Consider the following 16,589-nt stretch of genomic DNA (forward strand, 5'->3'; position numbering starts at 1 on the left):
TAAATCTTTTTTTTTTTTTTTCTTTTCCCAATTTTGAAAGCCAGTAAATGGAATGGTATCTGTTGCCTTTTCTCACATGCTGGGGCTGTGTTAAATACCTCACTTTTGATTACCGCTTTTATTTGTCCAAGACTCCTGAGAGATCTCCCCTTGCTCTCCAGACCGGATTGTTAGCTAACACAGGAGTGATTTGGGAAGACTGGGTGGCATCCAAGCTAGGGTGCAGTGAATCAAAGACATCATCTCACTGTGTTCTGTCCTTTTTCCTCCAGAAGCCAGGTGTGGGGCCCAGACACGGGCAGATGGGCCGAAGGCAGCCGTGCGTCTATTCGCGGGAAGCACAGATTCAACTCCTCTTATGAGCCCAGAAGCAAGAGCAAATAAATGATGGAGGTAAAAAGGGTTTCACTGACCGTTTCCGCTTTCACATGTCCCCTCTGGTTATTCGATTCTTTCCTTTAGAACTTCCGGAAGCATTTTTTAAAACCTGATTTCCCTGGTAAAAGGTGGGCCTGTAACCTTGCCCCCGGTCTTACCCCAACCTAGAAAAACTGGCCTCCAACCTCCTGATCGGTAATTTTGTAATCTGCTCTTATGCTTAGCGAATAAATAGCATTCTTTTAAGTGTCAGCTTACCCCTTTTTCATTCCCAGAAAGGAAACAAAATAATCCGTAGCGTGAAGATCTTGTAGGATATATATATTTTTTTCCTTTCCTCTGTTCTCAGCAAGTATCTGAAATGCCAAGGTCTGATATTATTAGGGATGGTAAACCAAGATGAAGCAGAAAATAAACCAGAGTTGTTAAGCCACATCAAGTGGCCCTCCTCTCCCTCTGGCAAGAAGCACTAGAATTTATCTGAAACCAGGATTTCAACATCTCTCTAATGCATTGAGGGAGTGCTTCCATAGGCGACGACTGCAAAGTATACAAACCAAAGGAGATTAAGTGTTTAGTTTCAAAACACATGAACTCACTAGTTTAAACAGAGAAACTACACACAAAGAGTGCAAAGAAACAATGAAAGCGAGAGATCAACAGAGTAAATATCACCTAGAAATACTAACAGTCTTAAAGGTCAGAAATCCTTAGTCAAACTAGAAGAGCCATTCATTAAAAACAATCAGTTACAGGATAACCTGAGAACATCACACTATGAATTCCCTTTAAAAGCAGAAGTTGTTCAGCTAAAAGCTATTAGCTGTGTGCCCTAGGGGTAACTAAATAGAGCAGGTAACAAACAGAAACTAAAATCCAAAGAAGAAGCCAGAAAATAGGTGCCCTGGAAACTGCTTAACACAGAACTTCAAAAGCACAGGAGAAAGGCTTCTGTTGTGAGGATATCCATCCCGAGGCATCAGTGGGTAATGCATGGAAGAAAAAAACAAATTCAGCATTCCTGAGCGAGTCTTCACGGTCGAAACCGGCTTTCAATGTTTTCCTTGATTACAGATCATTCGTCTTTTTCTATCACTATTTGAATGTGAAAATATTGCAAAAATAATCCCCTTTCAGGGCGCCTGGGTGGCTCAGTCCATTAAGGGTCTGACTCAAGATTTCCGCTCAGGTCACAATCTCAGAGCCCCACATGCGGCTCTGTGATGATATCACAGAGCCTGCTTGGGATTCTCTCTCCCTCTTTCTCTGCCCCTCCCCCCCCCCACTTGGACACATTCTCTCTCTCTCTCTCTCTCTCTCTCTCTCTCTCAAATTAAATAAACATTAAAAAATAATCTCCTTTACCTTCAAGCTTTGGAAGAGGCAGATATTAGATTGGTTTCAGGTGTGGGATTTTTGGTCTTTTTTAATGTCACGTACACTTTATAATTTGTTAGCACCTATATTCAACTCACCTTGGCCTTTGCTTGGTGAAATAATGTTAGATATGATGGAAGCTTAACATCTTTGAACCCTTAGAACACTCAAGTGGATGGTATTTCCAAAGACATTACTCATGTCTCCAACATTTCTTTCTCCTAGACTTTCATATTACAATTTTGACTTTTAGGTAGCACGCTAATTATTTACCACGAAAGCCCCAAATCTTCTCACAGGTATGGAGACAGGCCAAACCCATTAAAACCTTCCAACCCTCAAGACAGTGTCTTATTATATTTTTTTTAGGTTTTATTTACTTATTTTGAGAGAGACGGAGACAGCACGAGTGGGGAAGGGCAGAGAGAGGGAGAGAGAGAGAATCCCAAGCAGACTCCATGCTGCCAGCTCAGAGCCTGATGTGGGGCTCAAACCCACGAAGCCATGGGAACATGATCTGAGCTGAAACCAAGAGCTGGACGCTTACCCAACTGAGCCACCCAGGTGCCCCAACAGTGTCTTATTATTAAGGCAACTTCAGAGATTCCCACATGTTGAATGTTTCATGAAATCGTGAGTAGTTTATTCATTAGTGTCCTACGGTGTGGCCAAAAAAAAATGCAGTAGGACACGCATTTTCCATTTTCATATACGTTATTTGAGCAAGGGAAGGATTAATTCTTCAGAAGATGGATTCAACTTTTAGTGTCTCGAAGTTGTCACCTACTTTGACTCTGTAATGGAGCTTTCCTTGGAAGGTCAATCAGGAATTGCAAAAAATGGGAAGAAATATTTCTTTCTTCCTTTCCTCTCTCCCCAACATGTTGAGCTTTGATCAAGAGCCGTATTCTCAACCATGTGCCAAAGAGATATTTCTCTACCTAAAGTAGAATCCGAATGATTATATAACCAGATCCTTGAAAATAATTCCATGGAGGCAAAATCCACTGCAGGTCAATGTTCTCTAGATCACTAAAACCTAGTGTGATGGTACACTTGCAGGTGAACTTTTATTGAAACCAATAAAAACTCAATGACCATGGGGCAGCAAGAGAATCATTCTCACATCAGTGAGTTGGATGAGGGGCTGAAAATGCTGGTGAAAGTCAGGAATCCTCTTTTTTTTTTTTAACGTTTGTTTATTTTTGAGAGAGACCGAGGGGAGAGGCAGAAAGAGAGGGGGACAGAGGATCCATAGCAGGCTTTGCACTAACAGTGGCAAACCCAATGTGAGGCTCGAGCTCACAAACTGTGAGATCATGACCTGAGCCAAAGTACGACACTCCATTGACTGAGCCAACCAGGACCCCCCTCCCCCTTTTTCTTCCTTTTTCGAGTAAGTTTCATGCCCAACTCAGAGCCCAGCATGGGGCTTGAACTCATGACCCTGAGATCAAGACCTGAGCTGAGATCAAGAGCTGAGGCCTAACTGACTGAGCCACGCAGGGGTTCCATGAATCCTCCTTTTTAAAAGGTAAATTTCTTCCTAATTCTACACCTAAGTGTAAGCTGACCTTTTTTTTTTTTTTTATGTTCATTAGCATTAGTAAACCATCTCTTTAACAACTCAAGCATTTTGTTTCTGGTTATGAATGTGTAATTTCTGGGGATTATTTATTTTCACATTAGACATAATCCTACGTTTTGAAAGTTTGCTTCTTCGTCCTGAAATCTTTCACCAGTGGGAAAGGCAGAAAACATGGCATACACATCCTCTATCTGAAACATGAATTTCCATCGGCCGTGCCTTCATTCTCTGGCCAATCCTGTGGTCAGGCCTCTGGAGCACAGACATTGTACACAAACTGCCTGATTATGAGGTTCTCAACAATCAAAGTGATTTTTTTTTTTTTTAAGGACCACATAATCGGTCTCAAAACCTGCTGTTCCAGCAGACATGCACATGGCCGTGGATCTGGACGGAACAATGAGGTTGTAACATCTTTAGTGCAAATTGTTGAAATAAGGAGTTGAGAAAACACAGAGCTACCCTTTCTTCATCTGGTGTTCACAAGTCTGTCCGTGTCAGCAACTCCGTCTCAAGACGGTCAAAACGGAGCTCTTGAGTTGACCTCATTCCCTCCAAAGCTTGCTGCCCCTGCCACTCGGGGAGCAACATTTTTGTGAATTTTTAAAAGTCTTATTTCTGAGGGCAGAGAGTAGAGGAGAACGTAAATGTACTGCTACGCTGATTAGTTTGGCTTTCTCTCTTCCTTTTTTAAGTTTCTTGGAAATATGGTGGCCCTCCCTGTATAGCTTTTTAAAGACCTCCTGTCTGCACGCCCTTGGAAAATGAAAAAGAAAAAAAAGAAAGAAAGAAAGAAAGAAAGAAAGAAAGAAAGAAAGAAAGAAAGAAGGAAAGAAAGAAAGAAAAGCCAAAGCAAAGTCTCTGTGGCACATGGCCAGATTTGGCTTTAAAAAGTTGCTAATTTTGGACTCACTTCTCTCCATTAGGGCAGGGTAAGAATTATGCACACAAGGCTGAGGCTTGTCTCTGCTTAGAAAACATCTGCATTCAATTAGAAATATGCCTGAGTGTCGTGTTAATTCTGCAGAACCAAACAAAGTCATTTTTGTTTAAACTCTTTCAGGACTGTGAGGATGAGCGGTTACAGGAGAAAAAGGAAGAAATAATAAAAGGCAGTAAAACAAAAGTGCCGTGTGGCCCTGGAAGGAACTGAGGAGGCAAATAAGAAAATCCTTCTCCTTGAGAATATAGACCCTGCAATTTTCTTCCAGAATTCTCTCCCCTGCCATTTCTCTCTCGGGGATTGGAGGTGGGAACAAGCCTACCCTGTCCTCTAAAAATGCCACTTTGAAAGCAACGGAACATTCTCCGGATTCCTCCAAAATGAATTTGACCGAATAGTTGATGTGTTTGGCAAATGAGCAGTAGCGTTTTATTTTTTAGTTTTGTGGAAAGCCAAACAAATCAAAATGGGCTACCGTATTTGACGATTTCTATAGACACGCACATCTTGCGGTGAGAACGCCTCACTTGTTTACGTCGGTAGCACCGATTCGCCTGGAATTTGAGTTTCTCTCTTTCACAGAAGTCTGTGGCTAACCATAGATCTAATTTTCACAGAGGTACATTCGAACTGCATGTTGGTAAAAGCGATGGTCCCAAGAGAAGGGGGCTTCATTCATTTCCTTGAGCTTTTAAAATTAGGTCTTACTTACCGGAGGTCAGGTAGGGAAGGTAGAGGCAGACCCTATTTTTGTTTCATAGTATTGAGGGATAGGACTTAGTCCTCAATCTGCAGCACCACAGAGTTGCCCTCAGGTTCTTTCTGGCAGGTAAAAATGTTTAAGTCTCTGCCATTTAATCCTTATCAAAATGCAGGCTGTCAAGAGATGTTTGTGGATGTAGGCTCGATGGGCATGCTACATATTTATTCTTTCATGTATTTTGACTCTATCTTTGGATCAAACCAAAGAACTGGGCATGGAACCAAAATGTTTGGCACTATCTCTATTGGTTTTCACTAAACTGTCCAGTAACTTCCTGCCAGTTGCCTGTATAGAAAACGCCGTAAGAAACTGTCCAATAAAATGTGCCGTTATACTCACTGTAGGATTATTTCTATTACGTTTTCCCATACTCGTGTATGAGAATCCATGAAAGAGATCTCTCAGATTTTTAGTTTGGGGTATTTTTTTCTTGAAATATGGTTTTCTCTGCTGTTTTTATTTGTAAGTCTTAGGAACACTGTGATTCTTATAACTGAGATGAGTTCCCTTTCTGCTTTAACTGCTAAAAGCTTCGGGGCCAAATCTGTGACTTGCCTTTGGTAACTACAGTGTCCATTACATATATTTATACTTCTATATATCAAGGGGTTTATTCGAGTATAACCCATATATTCCCGCTTACTCTGTCTCTCTCAACCTTTGTTTTTTTTTTAATCTTTTTTTTTTATATTTATTTTTGTAAACTCTGACAATTCCTTTATGAAATACGTCTGGGAGTTTATAAATCAGTAAATGAGTAAAGCTAAATGAAACCCTGAAATTGAAGAGCAGGACTATGTAACCTAATCCTTCCTTGTGGGTGCTTGCTATGTAATCGTTTCCTGAAAATATTTAATTTTTGTCTGATTTTTATGCCGTGCCATTTTTTATTTTGCATCCCAAATGTGTGAGAGAATAAGATGAAAAAGACCGTTTTGAAGGCATAAAGAAACTCAGGTAGAACATCTGAAATGGTTACATAACTGACAAAGATGACATAAAAGAATGGAAAAGAAATTAAGATTACTTGACTTTAAGGGGGGGAATGATCACAATGAAATTAAATAATAATATTCAAGATGTCAGCCATCTTGACAACTGTTTTCTATGTCTTTAGAAAGTAAAACCTATGTAAAAATAAGAAGAATTAAGCTTCCAAGTCTGAAATGAACATTGGGAAGGTGGTGCTGTGTGCTTAAATAATATTTTACTCAAGAATTTTATGCTGGAATTTAGCCATTACCTTCTGTCTTATCTCTATTTGCTCAAGTCATGCTGGTATTATCACCATATTTATAAGCACGAATGAAGTGTAAAACTCAAGCACCAGAAAGTTAAAACAGTCACATTATTCTGCTTGTTTTCAGATATGTGAAGATAGGACCATCTCTTGACTAGCGGTCCAAACTGATTTTTCTTTGTTTTTCAGGAACAAGAAGAAGATGGGGATGTAAGCTTTAGCCTAAATAGAAAAAGAAGAAGAGAAAGAAGAACGAGGAGGAGGACGGGGAGGAGAAGGAGAAGGGGAATTGTAAAGATTAAATGTAAAGCTTGTGTTTTTGTATCTGCTTTATTGTGCATATCCTGTCTTTAGATTTTAGAGTTGCAAAGAGATATCTTTATATTAATACATATGTATTAATTTATTTAAAAATAATAATAAAGGCAGAGATGAAACCAAAGGTCAGGTCCATATTGTCAAACTCCTCTGGGACTCCCCTACACGGGGTATATTTTCATCCAATGGCACGAGACAGAGAGCCCAAGTGGCAGTTGGCCAAGCCTACATAGATGACCAAAAATGCCAGAAGCCAAAGGTTCCCTCCATTTTGTCCAGTCACAAAGGACTGTTCTATTTCCCACCAAAAATTCCGTGTGTCTTCCTACTGTCTCTCAATATTTTATTAAACATTGAAATGAAAAGTAACAATGGAACATCAGCCATTCAACCTGTTCCAGAGTCCACAAGCGCTGGTTCTATGCCACCCTAACTCCATTTCCATATGATATAAAAGGGTTTTTTTGATAAAGAATTAATTGGTGTATACAGAAAGAGCCATCGCACCTCTTAACGCGGAAAGTGGTTTTAGTAGACAGTTATTTAAATTTGGCTCTTTGTGGAGGCTGGGGCAGCCACAATAAGCTCTCACTGAAGTGATTTATCCTACTTCCTCTCCATCAACAATTTGGGAATTACTAGCTAGTAATTGTATATGTCCCTTTATATTTTTCAAGGAATACTTATATTTCATCACGGATCCATAGGAACACAAAAGATTTTACATTTATGGAGAATGGTAAGAAGAGTCGGGGGAAGAAAGTTGAGAGACAAGAGGATGTCAAATCTTTCATGGTTTCCTATGTGGATTTTTTTTGTCACGAGTTGCCCTAAATTTGTCATTAGATCCCAAGTGAGTACTACCTGGGTAAATTATGGCTTACGTCGCCCTCCACTTGAAATGAAAAGCAGATTGCATTGCAGACTTGAATTATCCTCCAATATTGCGTGATATATGATCCATCTTGATGGGAAACTATTGTATATATTTCATAGTTATGATTTCCAAGGTATCAGACTCCTCATTATCTCCCCGTGCTAGCCAGCTATAAATGCCAAAACACTCTAGCTTCCAGTATGTGCTTTTGAAACTTATAGTTCTGTGCTCTGTGTATGTTTAGCATTTTATGGTGCTGCATAATATAGAAATGTCATAATGCTTTATCAAAACCCCAGCCAGGCTATTGACAGTATAGGTTTCATTTAATTCCTGGATGCAGCAGCCGTTTTCTGGTATTTCCTGTATAATACAATAAACACCAAATGCAGTGCTTAAAATGAATATTTAAAAAAATCAATCAAGCTTGAAATTTAATTTTATATAATTGGCTTGCTATATTCTAACAAAATTGAATGACATAAAAGTTTTACCTACCCTATATAATTTCATATTTTCTTCAATCATAAAAAATAGATTTTTTTCTCTTTTAACTTCCTTTGATATGATCTTTTAATTTACTCAGCTTATTTAACCCTCTCTTATATAGGTTAAAAAAAGCGTGTATCATCAACGCAGGGTAGTAATCACACGTGCGATGTAATTGTACATCAGCCACTCTATTCATGCTTTGTTTCGACTATGAATGTCCAAGGCAACTAAAGCACTTGAAGAAGCCTTTGGTGCAGATGGCAAGAACTGACTATTTTTTGTCCATACATTTCTGGAATTGGCTGAGCTAGAAGATATATACATCATCTCTTCTGCTCCCCTAGAACCTTTTGGAATTAGGCATCCCACATTGGGCTCATCCTCTGATAGAAAGGAGCCACCAGTCTGACCCACACCACAGTGAATATTACCGATGCCTCTGGGAAAGAGCAAATAGGTCTTAATGAAAAAATGCCAAAGCAGCAACAGCAGGTGGCTTATGAGCAGACTACAGTGGGGAAATACATTTTTTAAATGTAGTTGGTATGTCTGGTAGAAAAAATAAGTCTGTGTCAGTAGAAGAATACCCATATAGAAAGCCTAAAGAGTTAGAACCTTATGTGTATTTCTGATTCGCTAACATTTATGATTTAGTATGCTGATATGGCTGTTTCCATACCCAGCTGAGTGTACCACTATATTTTTTTCCTAAAGTGAAAAAGAAAAAAGAAAAGCACATTTACAAAAACAATGTTACCGTTGCTATTTCACCATCATACCACATAGTTACTTTGCTGGTGTTTTCTCTCTCTTCATGTCTCTCGAGCAGTAATATCACCATAAACTTATACCCAGAAATCACAAGGCAATGAAAATTCAAACATGTTGAGTCTGACCGGTGACTCAATCAAACATTGCAGACTAAAGCTAACATATTTGTGGCAGGTAACGAACACATCTACCTGCCAACCCTAAATACAGTAAACTCTTAGAATTCTCCTCTTTAATGCAGAAAGTAAGTTTGAAAGTGTCATTACTCTAGGATCTTTTTGAAATCCTGAGAATCAAAACAGGGCTCAAAGTTCTTCCAACCCATTTTGTATTATGATCTAAGATGGGTCAACCATTCAATTGGCTGGTACAGCGAAATGTGGGTTGCAATGTTTTTCTCAGAATGAAAATTTCTGTGATGATCCAGACAAACTAAATGAGTTTATGGAGCTAAAACAATAGCCTCAAGGTAGGCGGCCTGTCCAAGCCTCTAACGGTATCATGAGACAAAACCCTTTGAGAAGCAAAATCCACATACCTCCCCCCTCACAAAGATTTTGTCCTGACCAGCATCACTAGCAATCCCAAGAGCCCATGTTTCTGATTTATTTAATTAAGGAAAATTCTAATTTAGCTGTAAGGGCTTGAATTGAAAGTGTGCAATTGAAAATTCTAGATAAAATGGAAAGAACTGTGTACAGACCTTTGTATGAAAATCATTTTCTCTCCACTGACTTCACATAGCTGTTTTTGGACTCACTGGGAATGTCTCAGTTTTTCCCATGTATCTGATTCACATTCAGATTAATCCTGCTGTTGTGATTTATGATGCCCTCGGTTTCATATTTACTGCTAGCTCAAACTAATAAGCTCTCTCTGGACCAGTGCCATAACACGAGGTCAATGCCTAGTTAATCACGCCATTGTTTTCCCATATATGTTGCCCTCTGAATTATCTACAATGATAATTGATTAAAAACACATCTTGTATGATGTCATTTTTTTAAAAAGGGAACAAATTCAATTTTTCAAAGAAAACTTGCTTTGGGTTTGTACAAGACTCTTCTTGAACATCTTAAATCACTTTATTAAATACATTCTGTGCTCATCAAAATATATATATATATTTAGAATCAGCATTTGTCACCATTAAAGTTTCTTTTGAGTCTCCACAGTGCTTTGAGTTCCAAATGTCAGTAAGAACTAGATCATATCATACCATAAAGAGAGAGGGAAGTGTATTGACAGTTTTATTTTTGACATAGTATTTCATACTCCATAAATCTATTCTTCATATTCTACATTTTATTGAGAGCAACAGTTTTTCTGTTAATCACCTTAAAATGTTCAGGGTAATAGCGTTACAACATAAGACATTATATGTACCACTGATTTCTTCAGCACCGAGACTAATTTCGATGATATCTCTCCACACATAGCATAAATACTGTTTTCCACCCTTAAGAGAATGCCTTATCTTCTTTTACAGTTTTCTACTATATTCAGCAGATCCTAAAAGGAGAAAGTCAGTTTTGGACGCATCTTTTCCAAGCAATCCTGACCATACCAAATGCTACAGTTATACACAAGAAGTTAAAGATAGCGCCAAAATATTAAGCCAGGAAGCAAAAGGTTTTAGATCTATTTCTGACTTTGTACACCCTGACCGTGGAAGAGTTGCCTTGCTTTGGGATCTTACGTCCCTAAGAGTAAATATAACCTCTGTGTGTTGACAACCCCAAATATATTATGCTGTAAAGACAATTACGAAATTTAGCCACTGACTGCCAGAAATGATCAGATCCATGAATACTGTGTGGTCGGTTTACTACGTTTATATTGTTTACATGGCACATAATTAAAAGAACAATATTCTATTGGCCTAGGGGTCTTCAGAAGTGCCTCGAACGAATGTTTTTTTTTTTTTAACATTTATTTATTTTTTGAGAGACAAAGAAAGACAGAGCAGGAGCAGGGGAGAGGCAGAGAGAGAGGGAGACTCAGAATCCGAAGCAGGCTCCAGGCTCTGAGCCATCAGCACAGAGCCGATGTGGGGCTTGAACTCTCGAACCATGAGATCGCGACCTGAGCCGAAGGCGGACTCTCAACCGACTGAGCCACCCAGGGGCCCCTTGAACAAATGGTTTTTAAATCAAAGTGAGGAAATTCTTTTTGGAAAGGAGGTGCAACATGAGGAGGATGTGGGAAACATTAAAAAGAGCAAATAGAGAAGAAGATCTATGCAGACGGTACTGGGAAGATTCCATTAGGAAGGCAATGTGGGCTCCACTGTTGGCCATTTCTTTCATTTATTTATTTTGCATTACGTCCATATTCCCATTTGCCATTGCTTAGTTTTGTAAAACCTATTAGCGCTGGGTAAGCCAGTAGTCATAGGCAAACACTGATTGCTAGTATCAGTGTCTACTTTCCCTTATTTGACTTTGTTTTATCTGCAAAATGACTTTAAGGGATTGATGGCTAAAATGATTCTATGTCAATGGCTCCATGCGCTCTGCATTGCCATGGCTATAGCAAACCCATTTCATATTACGAAGTCTTTTAACTTGAGGCTCATAATACAAAACCACACATACCACCATGCAATTGCTATCCTCTTTCTACTGAGTTCTCAGTTAAATCCTCATACTCCCAGGGAACTGGGCAAATGTGTCTCCAGGCTTCTACCCTTCTAATTGGCTCTACAGAAATTCTTTAAATCTCAATTTACTATGTCGATCATTCAGTCCAAACCCGAGTTATTTCATCCCTGAGATGAATCACCTGGAAACTTCGGTTTCAGTAAATCTGAGTTCAAAGATGATCTGTTCTACTAATTTCAATGGATTACTTGAGATATGGAGGCCTCGGGGATTTCCTGATTAATAAAGAGAACAGGTTGGGTTGAATGATTGCTAATGTCCAGTCAATTTAACATTGCACTGATAACATTCTTTGCTAAAGTTTTCCTTCCTCCTTTTATCTCTATTTTGTAACATGAGCCTACCAATCATACCCACCTGCATCTATGCTAAAAACATAGCATGGCCTTTTCTGTTGTCTACAACCAATCCATCACTAATTGGGTTACTTTAAACTTCATGGTATAGCTAATACTGGTGCCTAAAATATTATGGTTCACTCTCTGATGGGTTCACATTTAAAGGCATCATCCCTATTTTGTGCCCCTGGCTAGCTCTGAGGAGTACCCTAATCCACATTGACCAACTGACCTGCTCTCCATCCACCAGCACTGCACTCATTGACTGGGTCCACCTTTAAGAGTCAGAGGCATGTCTACAGAACTTCTGACTTTCAAGGCTGTCCCAGCATCTCATATCTAAATGTAATTACTCGATCCGACTTCCAGAGTATAGTTAAAGTGACGGCTTTTTCCTCCTAAACCTTGGTGAATTCAATAGATAGTGAATATTCAAGTTATCCCCTAGGTTTTGTTATGAAATTCAAGAATTTTAAGCAAACGTGGCTCATAGATTACCCTTTCGTGAGTCTTGTCCAACTCTGTAGGAATATCTAACTGCTACCTCACTGGTCAATGGCACATCACTTAAGCAGAACCCATAATCCAATGTAAACGTGAATAGCTTTTTCTTTATTAAAACATAATTTTAAATTCAACAAGTCATCAGCTTTTAAGCTTCCTTAAAAGCATGGGAGAGCCCAGCACAGAACTAGGACAAGGATGGCTATGAATCCACTGATAAGGACTCAGGCCAGATTCTGCAGAATAAGTGAGTCAGCAGAACATCCCAGGCTCTGAGACTTTCTATTCCTTGCCATTAAAAATCTTGCTCAAAACAAATATTATTCACCAGTCATTGGCATGGTTCTTTCTGCCAGTTTCTCAAGTTTCTGTTAGCAATTAGCTTGTATCAGTGGTTCCAAAGCCTGTTTATTTGAAAATCCCACAGCAATTTCCAAGTCCCCAGGGATCCAGTTTCACTTGTGGAACTAGAAACTTCGAATTAATCCAAACTTGGCCACCATCAATCTTCTCCACACTTCCAGAAATGACTTGAACTTCTTAAGAAACAGGGGCTCTTTAGAGGTTGGGTATAATACTCCCAGGCTGCAAATGCAGAAAAGATTCTTTAAAAATTTCTTCTAGCTGGTGAACACATATCCAGACTCACAGAACTGTTCTTTCTCTCGAATATAGAGCCCCAGCAGCACATTCTCCCTTGTACAACAATTTTGACCTCAGTGTAAACTCCACTATATCTTTTTTTGTTTTTTTTCTCACGTGTGTGTGTATTTGTGTGTGTTTTAATGTGTGTGTGTTAGTTTATATGTGTATGCATGTGTGCACATATGGATGCGTGTGTGTGTGTGCTTTTGTTTTGTTTCTGGTGTTTGAGGATTGTCATGCCTCGAGAAGTTTGCCAACCCCACCAACTCCTTTTTCTGTACAGTCTTTTTCCACAAATTGAAAAGTCTGATAAAAAAAGAAACTCTTGACTCAAGCCTAGTGTAATAATTTGAATACGAGGTAAAACTGAGAACTTTTAAGTTTACAACCCAAAGGTTAGACCTCATTATTTACCCAAATATAGCTGGGGTTCATGGTTGCTGAGTGCACTTGCTTTCATAGGAGCACAGCCAGTAAAACAAACATTAAAATTGAATCATCGGATTTTAACATTGAATCTCAAGGACATACTGAAGTCCTAGTACAAGTATGGGCAATGCTAATGCACAGAATAACATCTCTCTCCATCAATGTTTCCCCAAACAGCATTCACCTGAAATTCTAAAAGTCCCTTGCTTACCATTAAATTCCAGTCTAGAGGATTCTTACCTACAACCAGTATAGGCCATTCTTATATCTCCTTTCTCTCTCGTTAAGCTTGTTCTAATGTATATTAACCAGGCCTCGATAACTGATTTTTTTCCTTATTAAGTAGAATATTGCACATATATTTATGTCATCTTAACATCCCCCTAAAGTCTCATTCTATTACAGAATCATTAGCCAGCCCATATTTCATCATCTCAAAAGTCCCAAATTTCATCGTCTAAAACAAGTGTGGGTATAATCTACCCTGAAGCACGATTCCTCTCCACCTATGAACCTGGAAACTTAAGACATAAGTTATCTTTTCCCAAGATACAAAGTTGGAAAATGCATAGGATAACAGTTATATGTATTCTAATTCAAAATGAGAGAAAAAGGGTCCGAAAAAAAAAAAAAAAAAAAAAAACTAAGACTCAACAGTCCCAAGCAATTTCAAAATCTAGTCAGTCAGACTCCATTGGGTTTCAAGTCCAAGGAACAACACCATGTGACATACCTCCACCTTGGGGGCGGGGGGTGGTCATTCTCACTTTTTTATGAAAATCAATGAACACAATACACTTTATCAACAGAATTAAAAACAAAGCATACATGATTATCTTGAATGAAGCACGAAAAATTATCTGACAAAGTCTAACACTGTTTCATGATAAAAATGTTCAAAAAATTAGAAGTAGAACAAAACCTCTTTAATTCACAAGGACTGTCTATGAAAAAACCACAGTTAATGTCACACATACTGATGGAACAACAAACACTGTCTCCCTAAGATCAGCAACAAGCCAACGACGTCCATTCTTGCCGCTTCTATAAGGCCAGAGTAATTGGACAAGAAAAAGAATAAAAGCTTTTCTGACTGGGGAACTATCATGATTTGCAGATGGTGTTCTCTTGTATGTAGAAGTCCTAAGGAATCCGCTGAAAAATTATTAGAACTAATGAATGTATTCAACAAGGTTTCAAGGATACGAGATCAGTGTACAACGATCAATTGCATTTCAATACACCAGCAACAAATAATCAGAAAATAAATTAAGAGAGCAATTGCATTTTAATAACACCAAAACGAATATAATTCTCAGAAATCAATTTTACTAAAGAAGTGCAAGTCTTGTACACTAAAGACTATTAAATATCATTAAAAACAATTAAAGAAGATAGAAACCATTGGAAATACATCCCATGCTCGGGTTGGAAGATATTATTGCTAAAATGGTGATAGTCTAAAATGGTGATAGTCGCCAAGTGGACATACATATTCAGCACCGTCCCTACTAAAATCCCAGCTGGGTTTTGTTTTGTTTTGTTCTGCTTGTTTGCTCAAGAAATTGACAAACTGATCCTAAAATTCACATGAAAAATCAGGAATCCAGAATAGGCAAACTATCTTGGAAAAAAATGGAAGATTCACAATTTATTGTTTTAGAACTTACTGTATAGCTACAGTGTCGTACTGACAATGTAGTACCGGAGGAGATTGAGAATCAGGAAACAAAACCATACACGAATCACTAGTTTATTTTTGACAGGAGTGCCAGAACAATTCAAAGGAGGAAGATCTTCTCAATGAATTGTGCTGGGAACCCTGTAGATCCAAGTGCAAAAGAATGAAGTTGTGACTCTTTTTTTTGTTTTTATTTTTTTTTTTAATTTTTTTAACGTTTATTTATTTTTGAGACAGAGAGAGACAGAGCATGAACGGGGGAGGAGCAGAGAGAGAGGGAGACACAGAATCAGAAGCAGGCTCCAGGCTCTGAGCCATCAGCCCAGAGCCCGACGCGGGGCTCAAACTCATGGACCGCGAGATGGTGACCTGAGCTGAAGTCCGACGCTTAACCGACTGAGCCACCCAGGCGCCCCGAGAAGTTGTGACTCTTAATATGCTACGTAAATAAATTAACTCGAATTAGACCATCACCTCAAAGGAAAGAGATAAAACTATATAATTCTTAGAAGAAAAGGTAAGGATAAATTTTTTTGACTTTGGACTAGGCATCTTTAGATGTTAGGTAGAATATGGAAAACACTGTCGGAGAATACGATCAAAAAGCCGTGACCGCTGACTGACCCGGGAACTGGACCCAGCCACTCCTCAGCCTCTCCCCTGTCCTCCCAATGTACGTTCCATTTGCCTTTCCTGGTCCCAGAGGCTGCTCCAAGGACATAACCTTGAGCTAGTTATGTGGTGTTAAAAACATCTATGTGATATACATGACTGAGTCCAGTTAGGGCCTCTTTATAAACTTTTAAGATGTGGTGGGCAGGTGCAGTGATGCATTTGTCTTGCTGCTCCCCAGACAAGCCTCATATGTAAGTTCCTTTTGTTTTATTAAAAGTGCCCCATTCCATCTTCGAATGACCTGCCTCTGTCTTCAGTTTCTCTCCGCCCTCTTCTCACAGAGGCCAGTTTCAGATTACCTGGGGGGAGTTCCTAGGAGGGTCACAAACCAACAACTATGTGATAAAACAAAAATAGATAACCCAGACTTAATCCAAATGAAATCTTACCATCAAGAAAGTGAATGGAAAGCCCACAGGATGGGAGAAAACATTTGCAAATCATCTATCTTACGATGGACTTGTACCTAGAATATCTGAAGCACTCTTCAAACACACAAATAACACAACAATAAAAAGACAACCCAATTTTTAGGACAAAGGACTTGAATAAAGATGTCTCAAAACCATACCAATGGCCGAGAAATACATTTTAAAAACCACAATTTTAGCAATTAACGCAAATCAAAACCACAGAAGATATATCTTCATACCCATGAAGGATGGCTACTATTGGAAAAAAAGACAGATAATAACAAGTGTTGGCAAGGCTGTGGAGAAAATGGAACCCTTGTGTACTGCCAGCATGAATGTAGAATGGAATAGCTCTTTGGAAAACAGTTTTGTGGTTCCTCAAAATGTTAAACATAGAGACACCACATGACCCAGAAATTTCCACTACAAATATTTACATGAGAGAAGTGAAAACCTATGTTCACACAAAGGCTTGAACGTGAGTGTCCATAGCA

General features: G+C 38.9%; 1 long non-coding RNA gene across 2 annotated transcripts; it reads left to right on the forward strand.

The window, feature by feature from the left end:
* Nucleotides 1-244: 244 nt before the first annotated feature.
* LOC122238541 lies at nucleotides 245-6,613 on the forward strand. 2 transcript variants are annotated; one of them, XR_006217465.1, is made up of 3 exons: nucleotides 245-393; nucleotides 4,407-4,798; nucleotides 6,479-6,613. It is a non-coding gene; the product is annotated as an uncharacterized LOC122238541 (long non-coding RNA). The 2 variants fall into 2 exon arrangements; XR_006217466.1 differs by having other exon boundaries at nucleotides 4,407-4,592.
* The last annotated feature ends 9,976 nt before the right edge of the window (nucleotides 6,614-16,589 follow it).

This window comes from Panthera tigris, chromosome B2 (assembly GCF_018350195.1).
Source record: "Panthera tigris isolate Pti1 chromosome B2, P.tigris_Pti1_mat1.1, whole genome shotgun sequence".
Lineage (NCBI taxonomy): Eukaryota > Metazoa > Chordata > Mammalia > Carnivora > Felidae > Panthera > Panthera tigris.